We start from the raw sequence: 15,266 nt of genomic DNA, 5'->3' as shown, positions 1-15,266 counted from the left end.
TAAAAAATTATATTAGTCGGATCTGAATCCGGATCTTCACCAAAATCTAATCATTTCGTCCTTGTCGCATACGCCACCTTTCTGCCAAATTACGTCCAAATCCGTCGACAACTTTTTGAGTTATTTTGTTCACAGACAAACCAACAGGGGTGAAAACATCACCGCCATCCACCTTTGGTGGCGGAGGTAATGACGACAACGCCAATATTGCCAACAACAATAAAATTCACTTTAACACAGTCACACACATCCTGACAGATTAGCAATCATATATATATTCTCTAGAATATCTGGTGAAAAAAAAACTACACAACTTTTCCAAAATTAAGTCCAATCTTTCCTTCCGCCATTTAATTCGCACTCTCAGCCACAAACTCCACTGACTGTCATCACGAGCGCAACGATCTCAAAATGAGAATCGATTTTGCTGCTTCAAATGGCGCGCGGTCTCCAAGCCGCCCCGGCATTGTCCGGTCCACTATCGGGCTGGAGGAATTTTCCCCGCCATTCAGTCGGATATGTCTTTTGAAGGTCCGTTATTTGTGCGCGAGTCGAAATACAAGAAGCGACATCATGTTAACAGAGCTGGCGAGCGTGCGCGCAGCGGTGACACATTGCCAAGCGATCGACTGCAATTGGCAGTGACATATTGGGTATTAACGAACGATAAACGAGGCTTTTTTTCTGTACCTGGTGCAATCAGCATGCTTGCACCCACAGCCATTCATTATGGGACACAATTTTGCCGTGCTTGTACTTGTAGTAACCCTCAGTAAATGTTTTCATAAATGTTTTGTTTGTTTTTAATCTGATAACTAGAAGGTTTAAAAAAAAAACTTTACTACCCTCTTAAGTAGTCAAAGCACTGATAAATCGCTTGTTATCTGGATTGGGACCAGATCGAAAAATGAAGGAGGAGATGCATTTTAAAGGTTGTCATAAAATCCAAAATGGCCGCCCCGTCACGTGACGAACATAAAAACTTTAAACAACGCTCGTGTGAATAGGATGCGTGTGTGTGTGTGTGTGTGTGTGTGTGTGTGTGTGTGTGTGTGTGTGTGTGTGTGTGTGTGTGTGTGTTCGTATGTTCATGTGTTCGTGTGTTTGTGAACAAGATATCTGGAAAAGTTCTGAACGGATTTGGATGAAAGTTGGTGGGATGATTGCCCTTGGAATAAGGAAGAATTGATTAGTTTTTGGTGAAGCTCAGGATATTATTCCGGATCCAGGAATTTTTTTGGGAATTTTTTTGGGAATTTTTTTTTCTGCTTTCCTTTAAAAAAACATTTTCTCTGCAATAATTGGACCGATTGAGAGCAAATTTTCACCATAGGAGGGACTCGGTCTGTAGAATATTTTTGTGGTAATTATGACGTCACAGGTCACGTGGTTCGGCCGCGATATTGTTTTGAGTGAAAAACACTAAAATCCAATTTTCTCCAAAACGCCTGAACAGATCGAGGCCAAACTTTTCAGGCAGAATCGCATGCCCATAACGAACAAAAAGGTCAGCGAGCATGACGTCATGCATGACATGGTTTCAGAGTTATAACGTTTTTAAGCACAAACATTTAAAACCTAGCTCCTCCCTCATTTGTGATCCAATCGAGGGGAAACTTCACAGATCTGTTCAGCATATCAGTCTACTAAAATGTCCTTTTGGAATTTGCGATAGGTCACGTGGTTTGGCAGACATCGTTAATTAAACGCAAATAATAAAAACATTTATATCTCTTGAACCATTTCATTGATCGCTGTGACACTTCATACTGTAGTAGACGTCATGATGATTAACAGGTCTGCAAAATTTGAAGATCATTGGATGTACGGTCTGGAATCTAGAAGTTGTTATTGCGTGAAGAAGAAGAGTCTGCGACTGTGGACGATTAATTTATTTATCACGTGTAAAGACTTGCAGGCATCGTTTGACACAATCTCCCGGGTTAATTTGAACCTCAAATAAAATTATAATTCCAGATTTGTCAATGGCTGAGGTATATTAACAAACGAATAAAACAGATTTGGCAAAATTCCAACTTTTTTTTAAAAGATCGCATATTCACCCAGGGTTGTGAGAGGCTGAAGAAGAAGAAACCTCGCATGGGCTTCCAGACCAAATAAATAATTCTGGTTCTGGCTCTGCGATTTCCAGGGTTATTACTCCCACCAGGGAGTAATGCATTCGATCGTGTCCGTCCGTGTGTGTGTGTGTGTGTTCGTATGTTCGTGTGTTTGTGAACAAGATATCTGGAAAAGTTCTGAACGGATTTGGATTAAAGTTGGTGGGATGATTGCCCTTGGGATAAGGAAGAATTGATTAGTTTTTGGTGAAGCTCAGGATATTATTCCGGATCCAGGAATTTTTTTGGGGAATTTTTTTGGGAAAGATTTTTTTCTGTTTTACTGCATGAAAGCTTTTATTCTTATTCTTAAATGATGTTTTTCTCCTCCAATTCCGAGATATATCAAAATAAATTCTCTGACAGTTAGGGCCTACTTTCTTTTTCATTAATTGTTTTGGGGAGAGGGGATGTTAAACAAAACGTATTATTCCAACTAAACCCACGGCGGGAGTATGCGCTCTACTGAGTGGCGTTCTAGTTAAATGTTTTATTACCTTCGCGACTGAAGGTCGATGGAGGTTATGTTTTCACCCCTTGTCTGTTTGTCTGTCCGTTTGTCTGTGAACAAAATATCTCAAAAAGTTGTGGACGGATTTGGACGAAATTTGGCAGAAAGGTGGCGGATTTGACAAAGACCAAATGATTAGATTTTGGTGAAGATCCAGATTCGGATCCGGCTACTAGAATTTTTAAAGTGATTCTTCACAATTGGGAGATAGGGCCAAAAACGATACATAGCAGAATATCTCAAAAGGTTATGGATGGATTTGGACGAAACTTGTTGGACACGTTGTGCGTATGACAAGGAAGAATCGATTCAATTTTGGTTATGATCTGAATATGGATTCGGATATGAGAATTATTTAATTGTTTAAGTGATTCTTCACCTTTGCGAGATAGGTCCAAAAACGATACATAATAGCAGGATATCTCAAAAAGTTATAGATGGATTTGGACCAAACTTGTCGGACAGGTTGTGTGTGTGACAAGGAAGAATCGTTTCAATTTTGGTGAAGATATGGATCCGGATCCAGCTAGTAGAATTTTTAAGTGATTCTTCACTATTGAGTGATATGGCCAACCAGGTGGGGGTATGCTCTCTACTGAGTGCCGTTCTAGTTGTCATTGTTGTCTTTATCATCGTTTGTTGTTGTTGATAAAATACATACTTGCAGCAAATGTAAAAAGTAACAAATGTATTTTTCCATACTCTGTACAAGGGTCAGTAAAAAGAGATAATAATTCATTTTGTTGTGTATTTGTGTATTAAAAAATTGTGTATTAAAACAAGACCGATAGCCGAAAAACAGCACAGCCGGGCTTGTTTGATACTTTAATTGAAGAGGATAGTATGGCCTGGGTGGGGATACCACTTAGGAGTTAGCAAATAATGTAAGTATTTAAAAAATTTGCCTTCAGGCATGGACAGCTAGTTTAATGAATGACTTGTGTAAAAAAAAAAACGGCGAATGGCAAACAATGAACCAATAAATTCCACATTCCTGTGTCACCTTTAGTCGAACGTCAGGCATGGACAGCAGGTTCATGAAGAAGTTGGACAAAAAACGTACCCAGTCTGAATGTTGTTATATCCAGTCAATGGCGAAACTGCAAATGGGGAATCCATGAATGTCACGGATGTAAACCCTTGCGTCATTTCCTAATTCTTCTTTAAACTAAATTTCTCTATATTTTCTTTCCAAACAGCATCATCAATCATTCCAATCACAAATTAATACTTTATAGTATTAATATATCAAAATATAATGTTAAATCACGATTGTATTGAGATCAAGGAGATCAAACCAGCGAACCATCATCATCTACTCACTTCCGGATTCGGTTCTGTGTCGATCGCATTTCAATATCATAATTGTATTTAGGAATTTCTGAAACATACCTCCCTTATGACACACGCTGGGACCCCAAAACGTTCCACAGAACGTTATCAAGGGAGGCGCAAAGTGCCCCCTCCCTTTACATGGGACGGTTTCTCTGTATGCAACTTTAACATAGGGACTGAAAATTCGCTTCTTGGCTTCTACTTTTTTTTAAATGGGATTTTGCCCTCCACAAAGCCAACATGGCCACTCAAGGTGGATGCTACACAAAGGAAAGAAAAGAATAGATATTAGATAGAAAGGAGGAATCTATTGACATTCCTTTTGAATTAAGCTAGGTCAGGGTAGAGTCTACTGGACTTATATTTCCTTTTAGTAAAATATGTAACTGTAATAGTTATTAAACGCTGTCCTCCTGTTATGTGACTATATCCTCAGCTCTGATTGGTGGACGTTTGTGAGGGACATACATACATACATACATACATACATACCTACACCAGACGGACAGACAAATGCTGTTCCAGACAGCATTGCCCTAAAGCTTACGCCATAAAAATGAAACAGAGTATGGGGGAATTAACAAAAGACTAGTTTGAGGTGAAATGCCTTAAAGAATAATAAACTACCAACTACCATACAAAACTAGATGGTATTCATAGAATACTTACCCTGCGCAGTCAACTTGGTGCAAGCCAACTTTTCTGTTTTTGAAGGTTTTATTTTATTTGATCCAATACGGCTGCCAGACCACATGAGCAATTACATCATCAATTTATATTCTCAAATTTAATTATTACGTAGATCACACTCAATAAATTTCAAACTGATCAGACTAAACGTTGTCCCTGTCGAATTATGACATCATATCGAAAGCATCAATGACGTCATCGTTAACAACACCTATTCCCCATATGGAGTTATTTACAATGAGCCACTTTTCACGTTTTTCCATGGAGCAGCTTTGGAGATATAGAGGTGCAACGTTTTTCTGTTTTTCCAAAATGACGCCTGTACCATGTGAATTACGACGTCATAATTATCATTAAAATATTCTACAGGAGGAGGCGCTCCTATGGATCATCAATTTGTGTCCAGAAAAATTCGTGCCCATCAGACCAACAGTTGCAAAGAAAAAAATTCATACTGATCGGATTAAGTGTCGTACTTGTCGAATTATGACGTCATAACGAAGGCACCAGTTGCATCATCATTAACATATCTTATTCCCCATGGGGAGTTCTTGACAATGAGCCTTGCTTCATTTTTTTTTCATTGAGTGGTTTCAGAGATATACAGGGGTAACGTTTTTCCAAGATGGGGTCCATACCATGTGACCTATGACGTCATAATTATGAACAAAAAGTTCTACAGGCATAGGCTTCCTGTGGTAAAATTTTGTGTCAATTGGACCAACGGTTGCCGAGAAAATGAAAATTAAAAATGTAGACATACACGAAAGCCACATGTACGCAACAGAATGCATAACCCTGCTTTTCGTTTCGTGAATGCACAGTAATAACCATGGGCAAATGACTAAGAGCAGACAACTCTGATAAAGATTACAAGCAAAATCCACTAAAAGAATGGACAAAATACTGCAATACAAGAATGATTAAAACAATTGATTAAAACAATTTCTATAACTGTGAAGTGTAGAATAAATATCTCAATGAAAATTTACATTAAAAAATGTAAACCTGACCGTAAAATAAACAAGAAGACGTCATTCAGAGCAAGATACTTGCAAAATCCACACCTTCCCTGCCCAAAACAAGGTTGCCATTGATCCATCAAATTGTCCATTTCATCAAGATTAAAATTGACGATCTTGATCAAACCTCGCATCAATAGGATGAAAAGTGACTATTTTTCAGATGAAAATGGATGATTTTAGAAGTTTGACCTTGAGTTGACCTCAAAAATAGTTGGTTTCCCAATTCAGTGAGGAACTATGCAAATGCTGTTAAATTTCCAAGTCAATCAGATGAAAATTGATGATTTTTCAGATGAAATTGTTGATTTTGGAAGTTTGACTTTAACTTGATATTTGACCTTTAAAATACTTGGTTTCCCTATTTAGTGACTCAATGTGCAAATGCTGTTAAATTTTCAAGTCAATCAGATGAAAATTGATGATTTCTCAGATGAAATTGTTGATTTTGGAAGTTTGACTTTAACTTGATATTTGACCTTAAAAATACTTGGTTTCCCTATTTAGTGACTGAAGGTGCAAATGCTGTTCAATTAGTAAGTCAATCGGATGAAAATTGACAGTTTTTCAGATTAAAATGGATGATTTTAGAAGTTTGACCTTGAGTTGACCTCAAAAATAGTTGGTTTCCCAATTCAGCGAGGCACGATGCAAATGCTGTTAAATTTTCAAGTCAATCAGATGAAAATTGATGATTTTTCAGATGAAATTGTTGATTTTGGAGGTTTGACCTTAACTTGATCTTTGACCTTAAAAATACTTGGTTTCCCTATTTAGTGACTGAAGGTGCAAACGCTGTTCAATTAGCAAGTCAATCGGATGAAAATTGACAGTTTTTCAGATTAAAATGGATGATTTTAGAAGTTTGACCTTGAGTTGACCTCAAAAATAGTTGGTTTCCCAATTCAGTGAGGCACGATGCAAATGCTGTTAAATTTTCAAGTCAATCAGATGAAAATTGATGATTTCTCAGATGAAATTGTTGATTTTGGAAGTTTGACTTTAACTTGATATTTGACCTTAAAAATACTTGGTTTCCCTATTTAGTGACTGAAGGTGCAAACGCTGTTCAATTAGCAAGTCAATCGGATGAAAATTGACAGTTTTTCAGATTAAAATGGATGATTTTAGAAGTTTGACCTTGAGTTGACCTCAAAAATAGTTGGTTTCCCAATTCAGTGAGGCACGATGCAAATGCTGTTAAATTTTCAAGTCAATCAGATGAAAATTGATGATTTTTCAGATGAAATTGTTGATTTTGGAGGTTTGACCTTAACTTGATCTTTGACCTTAAAAATACTTGGTTTCCCTATTTATTGACTGAAGGTGCAAACGCTGTTCAATTTGCAAGTCAATCGGATGAAAATTGACAGTTTTTCAGATTAAAATGGATGATTTTAGAAGTTTGACCTTGAGTTGACCTCAAAAATAGTTGGTTTCCCAATTCAGTGAGGCACGATGCAAATGCTGTTAGATTTTCAAGTCAATCAGATGAAAATTGATGATTTTTCAGATGAAATTGTTGATTTTGGAGGTTTGACCTTAACTTGATCTTTGACCTTTAAAATACTTGGTTTCCCTATTTAGTGACTGAAGGTGCAAACGCTGTTCAATTAGCAAGTCAATCGGATGAAAATTGACAGTTTTTCAGATTAAAATGGATGATTTTCGAAGTTTGACCTTGAGTTGACCTCAAAAATAGTTGGTTTCCCAATTCAGTGAGGCACGATGCAAATGCTGTTAAATTTTCAAGTCAATCAGATGAAAATTGATGATTTTTCAGTTGAAATTGTTGATTTTGGAGGTTTGACCTTAACTTGATCTTTGACCTTAAAAATACTTGGTTTCCCTATTTAGTGACTGAAGGTGCAAACGCTGTTCAATTAGCAAGTCAATCGGATGAAAATTGACAGTTTTTCAGATTAAAATGGATGATTTTAGAAGTTTGACCTTGAGTTGACCTCAAAAATAGTTGGTTTCCCAATTCAGTGAGGCACGATGCAAATGCTGTTAAATTTTCAAATCAATCAGATGAAAATTGATGATTTTTCAGATGAAATTGTTGATTTTGGAGGTTTGACCTTAACTTGATCTTTGACCTTAAAAATACTTGGTTTCCCTGTTTAGTGACTGAAGGTGCAAACGCTGTTCAATTTGCAAGTCAATCGGATGAAAATTGACAGTTTTTCAGATTAAAATGGATGATTTTAGAAGTTTGACCTTGAGTTGACCTCAAAAATAGTTGGTTTCCCAATTCAGTGAGGCACGATGCAAATGCTGTTAAATTTTCAAGTCAATCAGATGAAAATTGATGATTTTTCAGATGAAATTGTTGATTTTGGAGGTTTGACCTTAACTTGATCTTTGACCTTAAAAATACTTGGTTTCCCTATTTAGTGACTGAAGGTGCAAACGCTGTTCAATTAGCAAGTCAATCGGATGAAAATTGACAGTTTTTCAGATTAAAATGGATGATTTTAGAAGTTTGACCTTGAGTTGACCTCAAAAATAGTTGGTTTCCCAATTCAGTGAGGCACGATGCAAATGCTGTTAAATTTTCAAGTCAATCAGATGAAAATTGATGATTTTTCAGATGAAATTGTTGATTTTGGAGGTTTGACCTTAACTTGATCTTTGACCTTAAAAATACTTGGTTTCCCTATTTAGTGACTGAAGGTGCAAACGCTGTTCAATTAGCAAGTCAATCGGATGAAAATTGACAGTTTTTCAGATTAAAATGGATGATTTTAGAAGTTTGACCTTGAGTTGACCTCAAAAATAGTTGGTTTCCCAATTCAGTGAGGCACGATGCAAATGCTGTTAAATTTTCAAATCAATCAGATGAAAATTGATGATTTTTCAGATGAAATTGTTGATTTTGGAGGTTTGACCTTAACTTGATCTTTGACCTTAAAAATACTTGGTTTCCCTATTTAGTGACTGAAGGTGGAAACGCTGTTCAATTTGCAAGTCAATCGGATGAAAATTGACAGTTTTTCAGATTAAAATGGATGATTTTAGAAGTTTGACCTTGAGTTGACCTCAAAAATAGTTGGTTTCCCAATTCAGTGAGGCACGATGCAAATGCTGTTAAATTTTCAATGCAATCGGATGAAAATTGATGATTTTTCAGATGAAATTGTTGATTTTGGAGGTTTGACCTTAACTTGATCTTTGACCTTAAAAATACTTGGTTTCCCTATTTAGTGACTGAAGGTGGAAACGCTGTTCAATTAGCAAGTCAATCGGATGAAAATTGACAGTTTTTCAGATTAAAATGGATGATTTTAGAAGTTTGACCTTGAGTTGACCTCAAAAATAGTTGGTTTCCCAATTCAGTGAGGCACGATGCAAATGCTGTTAAATTTTCAATGCAATCAGATGAAAATTGATGATTTTTCAGATGAAATTGTTGATTTTGGAGGTTTGACCTTAACTTGATCTTTGACCTTAAAAATACTTGGTTTCCCTATTTAGTGACTGAAGGTGCAAACGCTGTTCAATTAGCAAGTCAATCGGATGAAAATTGACAGTTTTTCAGATTAAAATGGATGATTTTAGAAGTTTGACCTTGAGTTGACCTCAAAAATAGTTGGTTTCCCAATTCAGTGAGGCACGATGCAAATGCTGTTAAATTTTCAAGTCAATCAGATGAAAATTGATGATTTTTCAGATGAAATTGTTGATTTTGGAGGTTTGACCTTAACTTGATCTTTGACCTTAAAAATACTTGGTTTCCCTATTTAGTGACTGAAGGTGCAAACGCTGTTCAATTAGCAAGTCAATCGGATGAAAATTGACAGTTTTTCAGATTAAAATGGATGATTTTAGAAGTTTGACCTTGAGTTGACCTCAAAAATAGTTGGTTTCCCAATTCAGTGAGGCACGATGCAAATGCTGTTAAATTTTCAAATCAATCAGATGAAAATTGATGATTTTTCAGATGAAATTGTTGATTTTGGAGGTTTGACCTTAACTTGATCTTTGACCTTAAAAATACTTGGTTTCCCTATTTAGTGACTGAAGGTGGAAACGCTGTTCAATTTGCAAGTCAATCGGATGAAAATTGACAGTTTTCAGATTAAAATGGATGATTTTAGAAGTTTGACCTTGAGTTGACCTCAAAAATAGTTGGTTTCCCAATTCAGTGAGGCACGATGCAAATGCTGTTAAATTTTCAAATCAATCAGATGAAAATTGATGATTTTTCAGATGAAATTGTTGATTTTGGAGGTTTGACCTTAACTTGATCTTTGACCTTAAAAATACTTGGTTTCCCTATTTAGTGACTGAAGGTGGAAACGCTGTTCAATTTGCAAGTCAATCAGATGAAAATTGACAGTTTTTCAGATTAAAATGGATGATTTTAGAAGTTTGACCTTGAGTTGACCTCAAAAATAGTTGGTTTCCCAATTCAGTGAGGCACGATGCAAATGCTGTTAAATTTTCAATGCAATCGGAAGAAAAATAACTATTTGAGAAATTTGACCTCCAAATGACCTTTGATCTTTGACCTCAAAATCAATAGGCTTCCAATTGTGACGACCTCTACAACTTGGTAAAGTTTCATGACGATCAGTTTAGAATTGTGTGGTTGAATTCAGTTAGCTGATTTAAAAATCCTATTCAAATTTCAAGTCAATCGGATGAAAATTGAGGATTTTAGAAATTAGAAAAAAGCGGTTGACCTTTGGCCTATGTTGACCTTTTGAACTCTAAAATATATAGGATTTTGCCGGACCACGAACTCTACCATTTGGTGAAGTTTCGTGAAGTTCGTTTTAAAATTGTGACCTGTAGGCAAGTATAAGTGAGCGGACAAACAAACAAACACCCACAAACAAACAAACACCCACAAACAAACACACACACAAACCGGAGTGATCAACATACTTGTCAAAAGTATACATATATATATTTTCCAAGTAACATACACATCCGACAAATATACTTGAAAAATCTTCGATTTTGCAAGTAATAACATCATCAGGGGAATAATTTAAGTTTTATGCCGACAAGTTACAAAATGTCATCCCAAGATCGTGTTATGTAAAGTTTTATCACATGTAACAACGACTTAGAATATACCTCCAAGGAATATTTAACAACTCCAGTCATACTCATATGTGTGCGTGGGGGGGGGGGGGGGGGGGAGGGGGTTCATGGATATATGGGGGAAGGGGGGAAGGGGGGGTAAAGCATAGAGCACAGTGCAAGGCAGCTACAGGGAAAGTTAATTCGGGTATCAGGTTGTTGTCATAGGAGAATACATTTTAAATCAAGAGGTAGTGTTGACTGTGCATGTGAAGCCTCACCTGTAATATTGGACATTGCTGCCATCGAGAGGGTGTATCGCACAGCAGCGAGACACATCCCGGACCCAGCTCGACTAAGCTATGAGGAGCCGTTGAAAGAGAAAGGTCTTTGTACATTAGAAAAGAGAAGATCAAGAGTGGATCTGCTGGAGTTAAGGTATTAAAGGGTATGGACAAAATAAGTGCAGAATAATGTTTCAGCAGAATGAACACGGACAGCAAAAGGTGTCCATAGTTTAAGAGTAAACAAGAGAAGAGTTAGGACTTAGGATGGTAGAAGGCAGGGGTTGTTCACTCGGAGTGGTGAATGCATTCAATGGTTTCCCTCCAAAAGTAGTGACAGCTAGTTGAGTCAAAGGATATATTGAGTTGGAGAGGTATCTGGACGTGTTGAGGATGCGGGAGGGCAGTACTCGGATTTTGGCATGATTGCACGGGCTTATTAGGCCAAAAATTACCTCCACCTGCCTTGAATTTCAGGCTATTGCTCAATCCGTGGAAATGGATCAGAAAGTGTGGCATCCTCAAATATTTTTAGCCCATCCCCTGCGCAGCAGGAGATGGGTTTTGTAATCACGTCTGTGTGTCTGTGTGTGTGTGTGTGTGTGTGTGTGTGTGTGTGTGTGTGTGTGTGTGTGTGTGTGTGTGTGTGTGTGTGTGTGTGTGTGTGTGTGTGTGTGTGTGTGTGTCCGGGCCGTAACTTTTTTTTTACCATTTGAGCTATTGTCATCAAATTTTCAACAAAGGTATATTAGGAGAATATGTAGAAGCGAAATTAATAATTTGGTCAAAAGGTCAAAGGTCATCATCACATAAAATCATCCATTTTCATCAGATTGACCTGAAAATTAAAGAATTTGCATATTGGGTCACTGAATTGGTTCTTCAAAAGCTACAGATTCTTTTTTAGATAAAAAGGTCAAAGGTCAATGTTGCGTAAAATCACCAATTTTCACCCGATCGACTTGAAATTTAAAGAATTTGCATATCACATCTGAATTGGTTCACCAATCAAAAGCTACAAACTGATTCTTTTTTTTTTAGATAAAAAGGTCAAAGGTCAAGGTTGTGTAAGATCACCAATTTTCACCCGATCGACTTGAAATTCAAAGAATTTGCATATCACATCTGAATTGGTTCACCAATCAAAAGCTACAAACTGATTCTTTTTTTTTTAGATAAAAAGGTCAAAGGTCAAGGTTGTGTAAGATCACCAATTTTCACCCGATCGACTTGAAATTCAAAGAATTTGCATATCACATCTGAATTGGTTCACCAATCAAAAGCTACAAACTGATTCTTTTTTTTTTAGATAAAAAGGTCAAAGGTCAAGGTTGTGTAAAATCACAAATTTTCACCCGATCGACTTGAACCTGTAGGAATTTGCATATCACATCTGAATTGGTTCACTAATCAAAAGGTAGGAGTCTATTGTTGTTGTTTTTAGATCAAAAGGTCAAAGGTCAAGGCTGTATAAAATCATGAATTTTCATTTTGTATTTTTTTTAAAACCGTTTTTGTTATTTGAGCATACGGAAGAAGTATATATGATATCATGGGTAGTGATGGTGGATGACATGAGATGATATAATGGATTGCGACGGTGGATGACTTGTGTGCTTCGCTCTCTCTCCCCATCTTGTCTCCCGCTCCCTTTATTGTATGTTTTGTGTGTCCGTTTGTTTTTTCTGTGATTAATGTTAGCTTTTTACACGATTAATGTTAGCTATCTTGTATACCAAAAAAAAAAAATGTCTGAATACAAATGGATGCAAATGGGCTTTGCATTTTCAGATGCTTTCTAGTTGCAACATTTTGTGTTCGGCGAGCACACGTTACGCACCACAGGCCTTGCCCCGGTTGTCTAACCCTTACAGCCACATGCTTCCTGCCTAAACATAAACAATTAACCACATGCTTCTTGTCTAAACAAAAACAATTAACCACATGCTTCCTGTTTGAATGTAAACTATTAATTGCACGCTTCCTGAATATACATCAACAATTAACAGGCTGATTCAGTGATTCAGGTAGCACAATGTTCTTAGTTAGCCTGACATAACTACAATAATGACATGAAACAGAGGCATTGCGAGACACGCATGGAGGGACACGCGTGGCAGGCCTCCGCTAAAAGGTCGTTCATTTGGATTGAAATTGAAAAAAAAAAAAAAACCCCCAGTAACGAATGCTTGGATACACACTTCGACTGTTCCGAATCGATGGTAAAGCTTTTGCTAATCTCTGACTTCATAGCAGTGTGACTCTTTCAATTAGTTACACAGAACGAGGAACGAATTGACAGGTAACTCACCGCTATCAGTTACCGAAGCCATTTGGCAAATTAGTTACATCATATTTCATAGAAATTTCAATCGCCTCCTTTCATGGTGGCAGGCGCGGCCTCGGTGGTGGCAATTAATTTCAGTTTTACAGGTGTCCCATTTGTTTTGTAATTGGAAAGGCTTTAATCTGTTATTAAGATGAATGGCAATGTTGCTTTGCGATATGCGGTACTGCTGAATCATGTCCATTAAAATGGAACTGTATTCATTACCGAGTTCTATTATAACATATTCACAATGGAACTTGAACCTTGTTTGACTTTTTTGGGAACAAAAGAGCAAATATAATTTACATACAACAATATGAAGAAAAGCAACCGAGATTAAAACCATTGTAGAGGATGTTTAATAGTGGAGGATCGTGATGAGGGTGTTTCAATGTGGAGGAACGTGATGAGGGTGTTTAATTGTGGAGGATTGTGATGAGGATATTTAATTGTGGAGGCACGTGATGAGGCTGTTTAATTGTGGAGGATCGTGATGAGGCTGTTTAATTGTGGAGGCACGTGATGAGGCTGTTTAATTGTGGAGGCACGTGATGAGGCTGTTTAATTGTGGAGGCACGTGATGAGGATGTTTCATTGTGGAACCACGTGAGGAGGGTGTTTAATTGTGGAGGGACGTGATGAGGTTGTTTCAATGTGGAGGCACGTGATGAGGCTGTTTAATTGTGGAGGCAAGTGATGAGGCTGTTTAATTGTGGAGGCACGTGATGATTATGTTTAATTGTGGAGGCACGTGATGAGGCTGTTTCATTGTGGAGGCACGTGATGAGGCTGTTTCAATGTGGAGGATCGTGATGAGGCTGTTTCAATGTGGAGGAACGTGATGAGGCTGTTTCAATGTGGAGGAACGTGATGAGGCTGTTTAATTGTGGAGGCACGTGATGATGATGTTTAATTGTGGAGGCACGTGATGATTATGTTTAATTGTGGAGGTACATGATGATTTATGTTTATTTGTGGAGGGACATGATGAGGCTGTTTAATTGAGGAGGCACGTGATGAGGCTGTTTAATTGTGGAGGCCCGTGATGAGGCTGTTTAATTGTGGAGGCACGTGATGAGGCTGTTTAATTGTGGAGGCACGTGATGATGATGTTTAATTGTAGAGGCACGTGATGATTATGTTTAATTGTGGAGGCACATGATGAGGCTGTTTCATTGTGGAGGAACGTGATGAGGCTGTTTCAATGTGGAGGATCGTGATGAGGCTGTTTCAATGTGGAGGAACGTGATGAGGCTGTTTAATTGTGGAGGGACATGATGATGATGTTTAATTGTGGAGGCACGTGATGATTATGTTTAATTGTGGAGGTACGTGATGATTATGTTTAATTGTGGAGGGACATGATGAGGCTGTTTAATTGTGGAGGGACGTGATGAGGCTGTTTAATTGTGGAGGGGCGTGATGAGGCTGTTTAATTGTGGAGGATCGTGATGATTATGTTTAATTGTGGAGGAACGTGATGATTATGTTTAATTATGGAGGAACGTGATGATTATGTTTAATTGTGGAGGAACGTGATGATTATGTTTAATTGTGGAGGGACGTGAGGATTATGTTTAATTGTGGAGGAACGTGATGATTATGTTTAATTGTAGAGGAACGTGATGATTATGTTTAATTGTGGAGGCACGTAATGATGGTGTTTAATTATGGAGGAACGTGATGATTATGTTTAATTGTGGAGGATCGTGATGATTATGTTTAATTGTGGAGGGACGTGAGGATTATGTTTAATTGTGGAGGAACGTGATGATTATGTTTAATTGTGGAGGAACGTGATGAGGCTGTTTAATTATGGAGGAACGTGATGATTATGTTTAATTGTGGAGGGACGTGAGGATTATGTTTAATTGTGGAGGATCGTGATGATTATGTTTAATTGTGGAGGAACGTGATGATTATGTTTAATTATGGAGGAAC

The sequence above is a fragment of the Myxine glutinosa genome, chromosome 4 (genome assembly GCF_964187855.1).
Source record: "Myxine glutinosa chromosome 4, kmMyxGlut1.1, whole genome shotgun sequence".
NCBI classification, from domain to species: domain Eukaryota; kingdom Metazoa; phylum Chordata; class Myxini; order Myxiniformes; family Myxinidae; genus Myxine; species Myxine glutinosa.
Note: the sequence above shows the minus strand (reverse complement) of the source record.